General features: G+C 38.1%; 1 pseudogene; it reads left to right on the forward strand.

The window, feature by feature from the left end:
- The first annotated feature begins 493 nt into the window (after window positions 1-493).
- The window catches only part of LOC129560780 (pre-mRNA splicing factor CWF19L1-like), a 52,865-nt pseudogene continuing 41,292 nt past the window's right edge, over window positions 494-12,066 (forward strand).

Consider the following 12,066-nt stretch of genomic DNA (forward strand, 5'->3'; position numbering starts at 1 on the left):
AAGTCATTTCACATCTACAAAACTTTTTGTGTCAGCATAAATGAGTGTTAGAATGACTAATTAAATTATATTCAAGTCTGCATAAAATGTACTAAGTAAGGCCTCTAACCATACATTCAAGTAATGTGGAACACCAATACATTATTTAAACATCTGAATTATAATGGCTGAAATAACCTAAGGTTCACAGATATACTTGAATGAACTTCTAAGACATCAGAGATATTTCATATTACTGCCTAGGTTTTTTTGAAAAAAGCATTAATGGTACAATTTTCACAAAACAGAAATGATCTCCAAAGGTACAGAAACTATGCACATGTAGCATTTAGATGAAAAGTAAATGAAACACTACAAAGATGGAATGTCTGTAATCCTGAGTTATCTTTTATACTGTTTTAAAAATCAGATCAAAGAGTACAATTTTTTAAGCTATAATGGACTGGGTAAGGGGGTAATAATCTCTTTCAGAACATGGATAGATCCAACGGAAATGTGCTGGACCAAACATACAGCTATAGTACTGTGGGGAAAAAATGTAAACAACATTTTCCACCAGATTTGTCTAAACACTGAAAGAATGCTGAGGGTGTACAGAGGAGGTCTTGGCACTGAGTCCAGAAAGCTGTACTTGGTAACTGGGGAGGGGGAAGACAAGAAGGTGAGTTTCCATGGTGACGCTGGTGCTGAAAGCTAATGGAACTAGTGTGCATCTTCCCAAAGGAGGAAAAGCATGGGAAGTGAAAATGGAGGGTGAAGGGAGGTGGCAGCTTCTGAAAAACTAGTTTATGCTGTCTAAGTGTTTTGTGTAAAGCTGTGACGTGATCCATATCATAGTGTGTATTCTGAGATCTGACATTCTCTTATAAAGTAGTGCTCCAGTGATTAAAGATCATTTGCCTGGAAACATATATTTGTCTAACAACTTCCAGTTTGGATATATAAAGACACTGAAGTCATCCTGAGGCTTACACTGTCTCCTGCCTTCACAATAAAATAATGAGATGACTAGAGCAGGACCTTTGTGTGTCTTTTTCTTTGTCGTTGTACCTAGGAGTCAAGTTTACATGGAGGGAAAAAGAAACCTTTTATTTCCTCCTCTTAGCATTCAAAGGCAGAGAGAAGTGGTTTCTCATACTTGTGATTACAAAACTCTGATTCACTCCTGACAACAGTATTTCACATGTCACAAGGCAGCATATTATTCCTAAGGAATAAGACTATGTTAAAGCCAACTTTATTTATGATTTAAATGATCATGATTAATATTTTCATTTCATTATAAATGGCTCAGTGATCAAGGACATCCGCAAGAAAAAGAAATGCAAAAAGGCAAAATGGTTGTCTAAGGAGGCCTTAAAAATAGCCGAGGAAAGAAGAGAAGCTAAAGGCAAAGCAAAAAGGGAAACATATTCCCATCTGAAGCCAGAATTCAAAAGAATATCAAGGAGAGATAAGAAAGCCTTTCTCAATAATCAATGCAAAGAAATAGAGGAAAAATAGAATGGGAAAGACTAGAGATCTCTTCAAGAAAATTAGAGACACCAAGAGAACATTTCATGCAAACACGGGCACAATAAAGGACAGAAATAAAGGACAGAAGCAGAAGATATTAAGAAGAGGTGGCAAGAATACACAGAAGAACTATACAAAACAAAGATCTCTATGACTCAGATAACCACAATGGTGTGATCACTCACCTAGAGGCAGACATCCTGGAATGTGAAGTCAAGTGCACCTTAGGAAGCATCATTATGAGCACAACTAAGGGAGGTGATGGAATTCCAGTTGAGCTCTTTCAAATCCTAAAAGATGACGCGGTGGAAGTGTTGCACTCAACATGCCAGCAAATTTGGAAAACTCAGCAGTAGCCACAAGACTGGAAAAGTCAGTTTTCATTCCAATCACAAAGAAAGGTAATGCCAAAGAATGTTCAAGCTACCACAAAATTGCACTCATCTCACACACTAGCAAAGTAATGATCAAAGTTCTTCAATCCAGGCTTCAACAGTAAGTGAACCGTGGACTTCCAGATGTTCAAGTTGGATTTAGAAAAGAGAGAGGAACCAGAGATCAAATTGCCAATATACGTTGGATCATTGAAAAAGCAAGAGAGTTCCAGAAAAACATCTATTTCTGCTTCATTGACTACGCCAAAGCCTTGACTGGGTGGATCACAACAAATTGTGGAGAATTCTTCAAGAGATGGAAATAACAGACCACCTGACCTGCCTCCTGAGAAATCTGTATGCAGGTCAGAAAGCAACAGTTAGAACTAGACATGAAACAACATACTGGTTCCAAATTGGAAGAGGAGTATGTCAAGGCTGTATATTGTCACCCTGCTTATTTAACTTATATGCAGTCTACATCATGAGAAACGCTGGGCTGGAGGAAGCACAAGCTGGAATCAAGATTGCTGGGAGAAATATGAATAACCTCAGATATGCAGATGATACCACCTTTATGGCAGAAAGCAAAGAAGAACTAAAGAGCCTCTTGATGAAAGTGAAAGAGGAAAGTGAAAAAGTTGGCTTAAAGCTCAACATTCAGAAAACTAAGATCATAGCATCTGCTCCCATCACATCATGGCAAACAGATGGGGAAACAATGGAAAGAGTGACAGACTTTATTTTTGGGTTCCAAAATCACTGCAGATGGTGACTGCAGCCATGAAATTAAAAGACGCTTACTCCTTGGAAGGAAAGTTATGACCAACCTTGATAGCATATTAAAAAGCAGAGACATTACTTTGCCAACAAAGGTCCATCTAGTCAAAGCTATGGTTTTTCCAGTAGTCATGTATGCATGTGAGAGTTGGACTATAAAGAAAACTGAGTGGCGAAGAATTGATGCTTTTGAACTGTGGCGCTGGAGAAGACCTTTGAGAGTCCCTTGGACTGCAAGGAGATCCAACCAGTCTATCCTAAAGGAAATCAGTCCTGAATATTCATTGGAAGCACTGATGCTGAAGCTGAAACTCCAGTCCTTTGGCCACCTGATGAAAAGAACCAACTTATTGGAAAAGACCCTGATGCTCGGAAAGATTGAAGGTAGGAGGAGAAGGGGATAACAGAGGATGAGATGGTTAGATGGCATCACCGAATCAATGGACATGAGTTTGAGTAAGCTCCAGCAGTTGGTGATAGACAGGGAAGCCTGGCGTGCTGCAGTCCATGGGGTTGCAAAGAGTTCTACACATCTGAGTGACTGAACTGAAGTGAACTGATAAATGGCTCAATGTAAAGATTAAAACAGTCATAGCACCAAACAGAGGAGAAGGCAATGGCAACCCGCTCCAGTACTCTTGGCTGGAAAATCCCATGGATGGAGGAGCCTGGTCTACAGGCTACAGTCCATAGGGTCGCTAAGAGTCAGACATGACTAAGCAACTTCACTTTCACTTTTCACTTTCATGCATTGGAGAAGGAAATGGCAACCCACTCCAGTGTTCTTGCCTATTGAATCCCAGGGATGGGGGAGCCTGGTGGGCTGCCATCTATGAGGTCGCACAGCGTCAGACATGACTGAAGCAACTTAGCAGCAGCACCAAAAAGAAGTGACAGATGGAGGATAACTCTCCTCAGTTCTCTAGAAATACCACAGAAAAAAGCCTTTTCATGAGAAGTCAGATTATATTACAAATTAGCATTGAGTAGAAGTGCCATGATAAAATATAGGCTTGGTTGCGCAGGTGTTAAATCTATACCATGACCTGATGGTTTTAATAACAGAAATCTGGGTCAGAATATTCATATGTCTATAAGCCCTATTGAGGGCCATGGCTATGCATTTACCTTTTTCACATAACGTTCCCAGCAGTCCACAGAGCCTGCAATTAGCAGATACCCAATACATATTTGTCAACCATTTTTCAAAATTGTGAGATATAACTTATAAATGCACAGGAAATAAATGAACTTTGTATTCACTATCTCCAGCATAATTATTAAGGCAGTACGCTCATGTTATTTTAATACTCACAAATACCTAGAAAGATATTATTATACACATTTTACAAATGAGAAAAAAGAACCCCTAGGAGGCTGTTACTTTTCCAAATTTACACCCCTGAAAGAGTTGAGACTCAAGTCCCAGTCGTATCCAAATAACGATTTTGTACCTTTCAACTTTTTCATGCTACTTATCTTATATCAGAAAGCAGTGACTAACTCCCACTTTGACCTAATCTGAAGAACTAAAGTGCCAAGGATTTCCTCATCATTCTCATCCTCCCCTGGGGACCCATCTGAAAACTCACCGAACAAGGCTTTGGGTCTCCCATCAGCCCTGCCCCCTTGGAAGCCAGGGGAGGCCAGGATCTGAAATGTGAAGTTGAATTCAGCAAGTATCTCTTAGTCCTTTGGGGTATCACTGGGGTTAAAACCCTGTAGAAGTAAAAATATTTCTGTTCCTAAGTGCTAATGGGATCTTAGCGTAACCCACACTGCCACTGTTCACTGTAATACCCTGCTTCTCACACTCTATGATTCCGTCTCTGCCAAGGCTGAGACCCTCTGGACTAGCAGAGCTTTCCCCAGATGCATCTCAACCCCTTTCCTTCTTCATCCTTCCTCTCCTGATGCCATTTAAAAATATCAGTTCCAGTGATTACAAAGGAACCTCCATCAGTTATCAATATATTTTACCATGAACTTAGTCTCTTCACAGAATAATCCCTCTACTACATCTTAATGGTTCTCTCTTTCATCTGAAAAAGTTGTTCGTTTTTCTTCTCCCTTTTTTTCAAGGTTCATAACATTCCCAAATTCCCACCAACAGTTTCAGACTATTATCCTTTCACCCTTGTTTAAAAGATGGGATACACCTTTATTTAAGTGCTCATATATTATGAGCAAATAATAACATGACAGTTGTTGTCTGAGGACAGTGGCTTATTTTCCATAGATTTCACTTCAATCTATGAAGCATTGATATTTATTTCCATGTAACTTCCCTTGAAAATAAGCTTCAAACAGGTTACATAACTGATCTAGCTTTTGAAATGGAGTGGGAATGGAACCCCCAGGCAGGTTCTCTCCATAACATCATTGTTTCTCTCCAGCTGGGTAAACCAACTTCTTTCCATCCTCATTCCTGCCATCTATCAATCTCCATACAAGTCCCTACAATCAATGAAGACTCTTACATTAACTCACGTTGTACCTCTCCACTGATATGCATCTTAGTATATCACTCACCTCTGCTCTGCAATCTTTTCTTTAAATTTCAGAAATTCACTCTCATGGTTATATCCTAACCAATTTCTCAAAAAGTGAACTAGAGGTCTTTAATGATTACCAATGATGTCAGCACATAAGTGATAGTTTAAAGAAAAAGATAAAGAAACCGTTTTGTCTTTAATTTCACAAATCTCACTCATTTAGTTCATAAATATTCATTATGCATCAGCTAATTGCCAGGCACTATTGGAGGCACTGATGATTTAGGAGTAAATAAGACAGACAATATCCTGTTCTCATGGGGCGTATGATCTTAGAAGTAGAGGGAGGGAGAAATAAAACAATTATGAAAATCAAAAAAGGGAAGCAATACATTATCAAGTAGCCAAATGTAATATTTACCCATTCAGCAGATACTTCTTGAGTTCCTATATTGTGTAAGTCACTGTTGTACATAGTGAAGATGCAGCGGTAACCATAAAATGCTAAAGTCAGAGAAACATCCCCCACCAAGGAGAGATAATGGTATGAAACTTACCATATCCACTTTTGGTCCAATATGTTACAAAAACTTGTTCTTCATCAATTACTGTCATCTGAAATTAAACATGCAGGTGTTTGTGTAATCACCTATTCTTTCCTCTGTGGATAAGTCTTTGCTCATGTGTTCAACTTAGAACTGGGAAGCATGTGTTTCCTTGGCCATGAAATTGAATAAGCCTAGTTTTTTGTTTTTGCTTATAATCTACCGAACAGAGTGATTTTGTTCATTTTACCCAGGACAAACAATGTCCTTGCTATCCTGGAGATTCATTTTTAATCAGGGGGAGTCATCTATAAGTAAATGATAATAAGTAAATCTATTTTAGGGTATACTGAATGGAAAAATAAAACATGATAGTGTGGAAGAGAGAGGTGAGGATTTGAGGTCTTGGAATAAGAGAATAAATATAGTGCTGGGGGAAGACCCTTCAGAAAGAGGAGGCTTGGGAGCTTGAAGTAAAAAATGCCAGAAATTCTATTTAATGATCCTAAAGATCATCGCATGCTTAAGGAGTGCACAGGTGCAACTGAAACAGTCAATAGTTTTTACCTAGTATTCAAGTTCAGAGACATCTCAGTCTAGTATACTGGTTGAGAATTTATCTATTTTTTTTTTTCAGTCATTAATACCCTATTACATATTTCAAATTTAGGAAAAAAATGGATCAATGACTTAAAAGTTGTTAATTAAGGCATAAAAGTGATAAAAATAAGCAACAAAAGACTACATCCAGGAAAGTCATCAATAGTGAACCAAACTTCAGGATAACATCTGATGGGAACCTCTATATGCAAGGCAAGTGACTCTGCAAGTCTAATCATTTCACATAAATAGAAAAGAACAAAATGAGAACAGGCTACATAATAATGAGTATCTGAAAATTCAATTGTATTGAACCAGAGATCAATTAGTCTCAGTGCATTTTCTGTTGAAACTAGATCAAATAGCATTATAAAGTCATAAAAACTTTTAGTACTGTATATTGTTAAAAAAAAATCACAGTGACTTCTCTGGTAAACTGTTTTTCTAGAATGAGAAACAAATAATGGTTTCCAGTATATAGTTGATGAATTTGCTTGTCAGAGGAAGAGAAGAAACAAAAACAACAAAGGAAACTTTCCGAGTCATATGCTTCCTAGCACAAACAGGTATAAGACATATTATTACGGAGAGGTTTATGAGGCAATCATCACAGGTGTGTGTGTGTGTGTTGGGAAGAAAGCAAAATAAGAATACAAAATACCCAGTGTACTTTGCATAGTATCAATGATGCATCATTTAGAAGAGTGGTTTTTAACACTGCATTAACTGTGCTGATATTCCGTTTTACTGTTCTATAAATGTCACTAACATGCAGAACATGTATTAGGTCCAAGTATGTGTGGGCTATACAAGGGCAAAGGGTTATGTGATTATTTGTTCTGCACAGAGATGTGATTTTTGGTACATAATAATGATTGTACAAGCCAGATATAGATTGGGGAAGTTCATTTAGATCAATGCCAACAAATTTCAACTATGTGTGTGGCAACACAGCAGGTTGCTGCACAAATAAAACTAATTGCACCTGCATATCAATCAGTACACATACTCATTCACAGAGAACTCTTGCTACTAAACACCATACTTCCTATGTAGATTCAGTACTGAAAGAAACACGAAGTTTTATGAACATAATTACTAGGATCGCTGTGTGTATGATGGTTGAATACTTTAAGGAGAAGGTGGTGGTGGTGGTTTAGTTGCTAAGTCATATCCTACTCTTGCAACCCCATGAACTACAGCCCTCCAGTTTCCTCTGTCCATGGGATTCTCCAGGCAAGAATACTGGAGTGGATTGACATTTCCTTCTCCAGGGGATCTTCCCAACCCAGGAATAGAATCTGGGTTTCCTGCATTGCAGGCAGACTCTTCACCACTGAGCTACAAAGGAAGCCGCCAAGAAGACAGTCAGGCAGTGAATATAAGCAGTTTACTGATTGTTAAAAGGAAAGATACGTCTATTTTTGAACTATGGTATAAGATATGAACACTTCATAATGACACTGATATTGCTCACAACTATTTCAAGTGGCTTTTTCAAATGTTCTACCTTGAATAACCTGCACCTATCACTTAAACATAAAAAAAATTACACATTCTAATGTTGAGAATTATTTGAAAAAATTACAAGGATTTCTTACAAAGATGGAACTGTTGTCCTTTTAGGTCATTTGCTGCAAGTTACACATTTCCCCAACCCATCATGATTTTCTCACTCACTGGAGAAATTGATACCATATCATAAAGCTTTTTTAAACCTGTGGTTTTAAAAACTCAAAATTTACCACCTTAACCAATTTTAAATGACCAGTTCAATAGTGTAAACTATATTCACATTTTTGTACAACAGGTTTCCAGAAATTTTTCATCTTGTAAAACTGAAATTCTATATCCATTGAACACCTTCCCCATTTCCTCCTTCTTTCTGCCACTTTCTAATCAGCTTGACTGCTTTAGGTACCTCATATATGTGGAATCACACAGCGTTCACATTGTGTGACTGGCTTATTTCCTTTAGCATAATGTGCTCAAAGTTCATCCATGTTACATATAACAGGAGCTCCTTCTTATTCAAGAATGAATAATATCCCATTAAACGTATATACCTGGAGAAGGAAATGGCAACCCACTCCAGTACTCTTGCCTGGAGAATTCATGGACTGAGTAGCCTGGTGGGCTACAGTCCATGGAGTCGCAAAGAGTCGGATGCGACTGAGCTACTTCACTATCAGTTTCATAGGTATATACCACGTTTTGTTCATTCATTAATTCATCAATGAACATTTGGGTTACTTCTATCTCTTGACTATTTGATTAATACTGCATTAAACATGGCTGTGCAAATATCTTTGAGATCCTTCTTTCTTTGATTTATCTATCCCATTAGATAAATTAATGGGGTAGACAATTCTTGGCTACCTATACCAGTAGATAGCCATTGGCTATGCCATTAGATAGCCAATTACTTGGCTATCTATCTCAAGGCAGAATCACTGAATCATATGGTAAATGTATTTTTAATTTTTTAACCTTTTGAAGAACTTTCAAGCTATTTTCCATAGAGCCTTCATCATTTTACATTTCCACCAAGGGTGCACAAGGATTTCAATCTCTCCACATTCCCATCAAGACTTGTTTTTTTGGTTATTCGAGGTTTTTAGTATTTCCATACAAATTGTGAGATTATTTGTCCTAGCTCTGTGAAAAATATCGTTGGTAGCCTGATAGGGATTTCATTGAATGTATAAATTACTTTGGGTAGTATACTCATTTTTACAATATTTATTCTTCCAATCCATGAACACGGTATATTTCTCCATCTATTAGTGTCCTCTTTAATTACTTTCACCAGCGTTTTATAGTTCTCTATGTACAGGTCTTTTGTCTCTTTAGGTAGATATATTCCTAAGTATTTTATTCTTTTCGTTGCAACAGCAATCTTGAGGAAGAAGAATGGAACTGGGGGAATCAACCTGCTGGACTTCAGGCTCTACTACAAAGCCACAGTCATCAAGACAGTATGATACTGGCATAAAGACAGAAATATAGATCAATGGAACAAAATAGAAAGCCCAGAGATAAATCCACGCATCTATGGACACCTTATCTTTGACAAAGGAGGCAAGAATATAAAATGGGGAAAAGACAGTATCTTTAACAAGTGGTGCTGGGAAAACTGGTCAGCCATTTGTAAAAGAATGAAACTAGAACACTCCCTAACACCATACACAAAAATAAAATCAAAATGGATTAAAAATCTAAATGTAAGACCAGAAACTATAAAACTCCTAGAGGAGATCATAGGCAAAACACTCTCCGACATAAATCACAGCAGGATCCTCCATGACCCACCTCCTAGAATATTGGAAATAAAAGCAAAAATAAACAAATGGGACCTAATTAAAATTAAAAGCTTCTGCACAGCAAAGGAAACTATAAGCAAGGTGAAAATACAGCCTTCAGAATGGGAGAAAATAATAGCAAATGAAACAACAGACAAAGAATTAATCTCCAAAATATACAAGCAGCCCCTGCAGCTCAATACCAGAAAAATAAATGACCCAATCAAAAAATGGGCCAAAGAACTAAACAGACATTTCTCCAAAGAAGACATACAGATGGCTAACAAGCACATGAAAAAATGCTCAGCATCCCTCATCATCAGAGAAATGCAAATCAAAACCACAATGAGATACCATTTCACACCAGTCAGAATGGCTGCTATCCAAAAGTCTACATGCAATAAATGCTGGAGAGGGTGTGGAGAAAGGAACCCTCTTACACTGTTGGTGGGAATGCAAACTAGTACAGCCACTATGGAGAACAGTGTGGAGATTCCTCAAAAAACTGGAAATAGAACTGCCATATGATCCAGCAATCGCACTCCTGGGCATACACACCGAGGAAACCAGAATTGAAAGAGACGCATGTACTCCAATGTTCATCGCAACACTGTTTATAATAGCGAGGACATGGAAGCAACCTAGATGTCCATCTGCAGACAAATGGATAAGAAAGCTTTGGTACATATACAAAATGGAGTGTTACTCAGCCATTAAAAATAATGCATTTGAATCAGTTCTAATGAGGTGGATGAAACTGGAGCCTATTATACAGAGTGAAGTAAGCCAGAAAGAAAAACACCAATACAGTATACTAACGCATATATATGGAATTTAGAAAGATGGAAATGATAACCCTGCATACGAGACAGCAAAAGAGACACAGATGTATAGAAGAGTCTTTGGGACTCTGTGGGAGAGGGTGAGGGTGGGATGGTTTGGAAGAATGGCATTGAAACATGTATATTATCATATGTGAAACGAATCACCAGTTCAGGGTCAATGCATGATACAGGATGCTCGGTGCTGGTGTGTGGGGATGACCCAGAGGGAGGATAAGGAGAGGAGGGAGGTGGGAGAGGGGTTCAGAAAGGGGAACTCATATACACCTGGGGCGGATTCATGTCAATGTATGGCAAAACCAACCAATATAATATTGTAAAATAATTAGCCTCCAATAAAAAAATTTTTTTAAAGTTGCCACAAACACTGAATTAGCAAACAATCATTTCTGTGAGAAAAAATTAAGGATTACGTTCTTCTGGAAAAAAAAAAAACTTGTTTTTTAATGGCATTTTTTGATGATAACAATCCTAATGGTTCCAAATTAGAAAAGAAGTGTGTCAAGGCTGTATGTTGTCACCTTGTGTATTTAACTTATATGTGGAGTACATCATGCAAAATATCCGACTGGATGAAACACAAGCTGGAATCAAAATTGCAAGGAGAAGTATCAGTAACCTCAGATATGCAGATGACACCACCCTTATGGCAGAAAGTGAAGAAGAACTAAAGAGCCTCTTGATGAAGGTGAAAAAGGACAGTAAAAAAAGCTGGCTTAAAACTCAACATTCAAAAATGAAGATCGTGGCATCTGGTCCCATCACTTCATGGCAAATAGATGGGGAAACAATGGAAACAGTGACAGACTTTATTTTGGGGGGCTCCAAAATCACTGCAAATGGTGATTGCAGCCATGAAATTAAAAGATGCTTGCTCCTTGGAAGAAAAGATATGACCAACCTAGACAGCATATTAAAAAGCAGAAACATTACTTTGCCAACAAAGGTCCATCTAGTCAAAGCTATGGTTTTCCCAGTAGTCATGTATGGATGTGAGAGTTGGACTGTAAAGAAAGCTGAGCACCAAAGAATTGATGCTCCTGAACTATGGTGCTGGAGAATACTCTTGAGAGTCCCTTGGACTGCAAGGAGATCCAACCAGTCCATCCTAAAGGAAATCAGTTCTGAAGATTCATTGGAAGGACTGATGTTGAAGCTGAAACTCCAATACTTTGGCCACCTGATGCAAAGAACTGACTCATTGGAAAAGACCCTGATGCTGGGAAAGGTTGAAGGCAGGAGGAGAAGCGGACAACAAAGTACAAGATGGTTGGATGGCATCACTGACTCTATGGTCATGAGACTGAGCAAGCTCCGGGAGTTGGTGATGGACAGGGAAGCCTAAGGTGCTGCAATCCATGGGCTCGCAAAGAGTCAGACACAACTGAGCAACTGAACTGAGCTGATCCTGATGGTTATGAGATAATAACTCATCGTGATTTTAATTTGTACTCCCTAATGATTAGTGATATTGAGTATCTTTTCCTGGCTTGACCATTTGTATATTTTCTCTGGAGAAACATCTATTCAAGTCCTTTGCTTGTACTTTAACTGGGTCCTTTGATTTTTTGTTGTTGAGCTATAGGAATTCTTTATATATTCTGGATACTAAA

Source organism: Moschus berezovskii, chromosome 10, assembly GCF_049115385.1.
Source record: "Moschus berezovskii isolate FMDL1 chromosome 10, NW_MosBer_1.0, whole genome shotgun sequence".
Taxonomy (NCBI): domain Eukaryota; kingdom Metazoa; phylum Chordata; class Mammalia; order Artiodactyla; family Moschidae; genus Moschus; species Moschus berezovskii.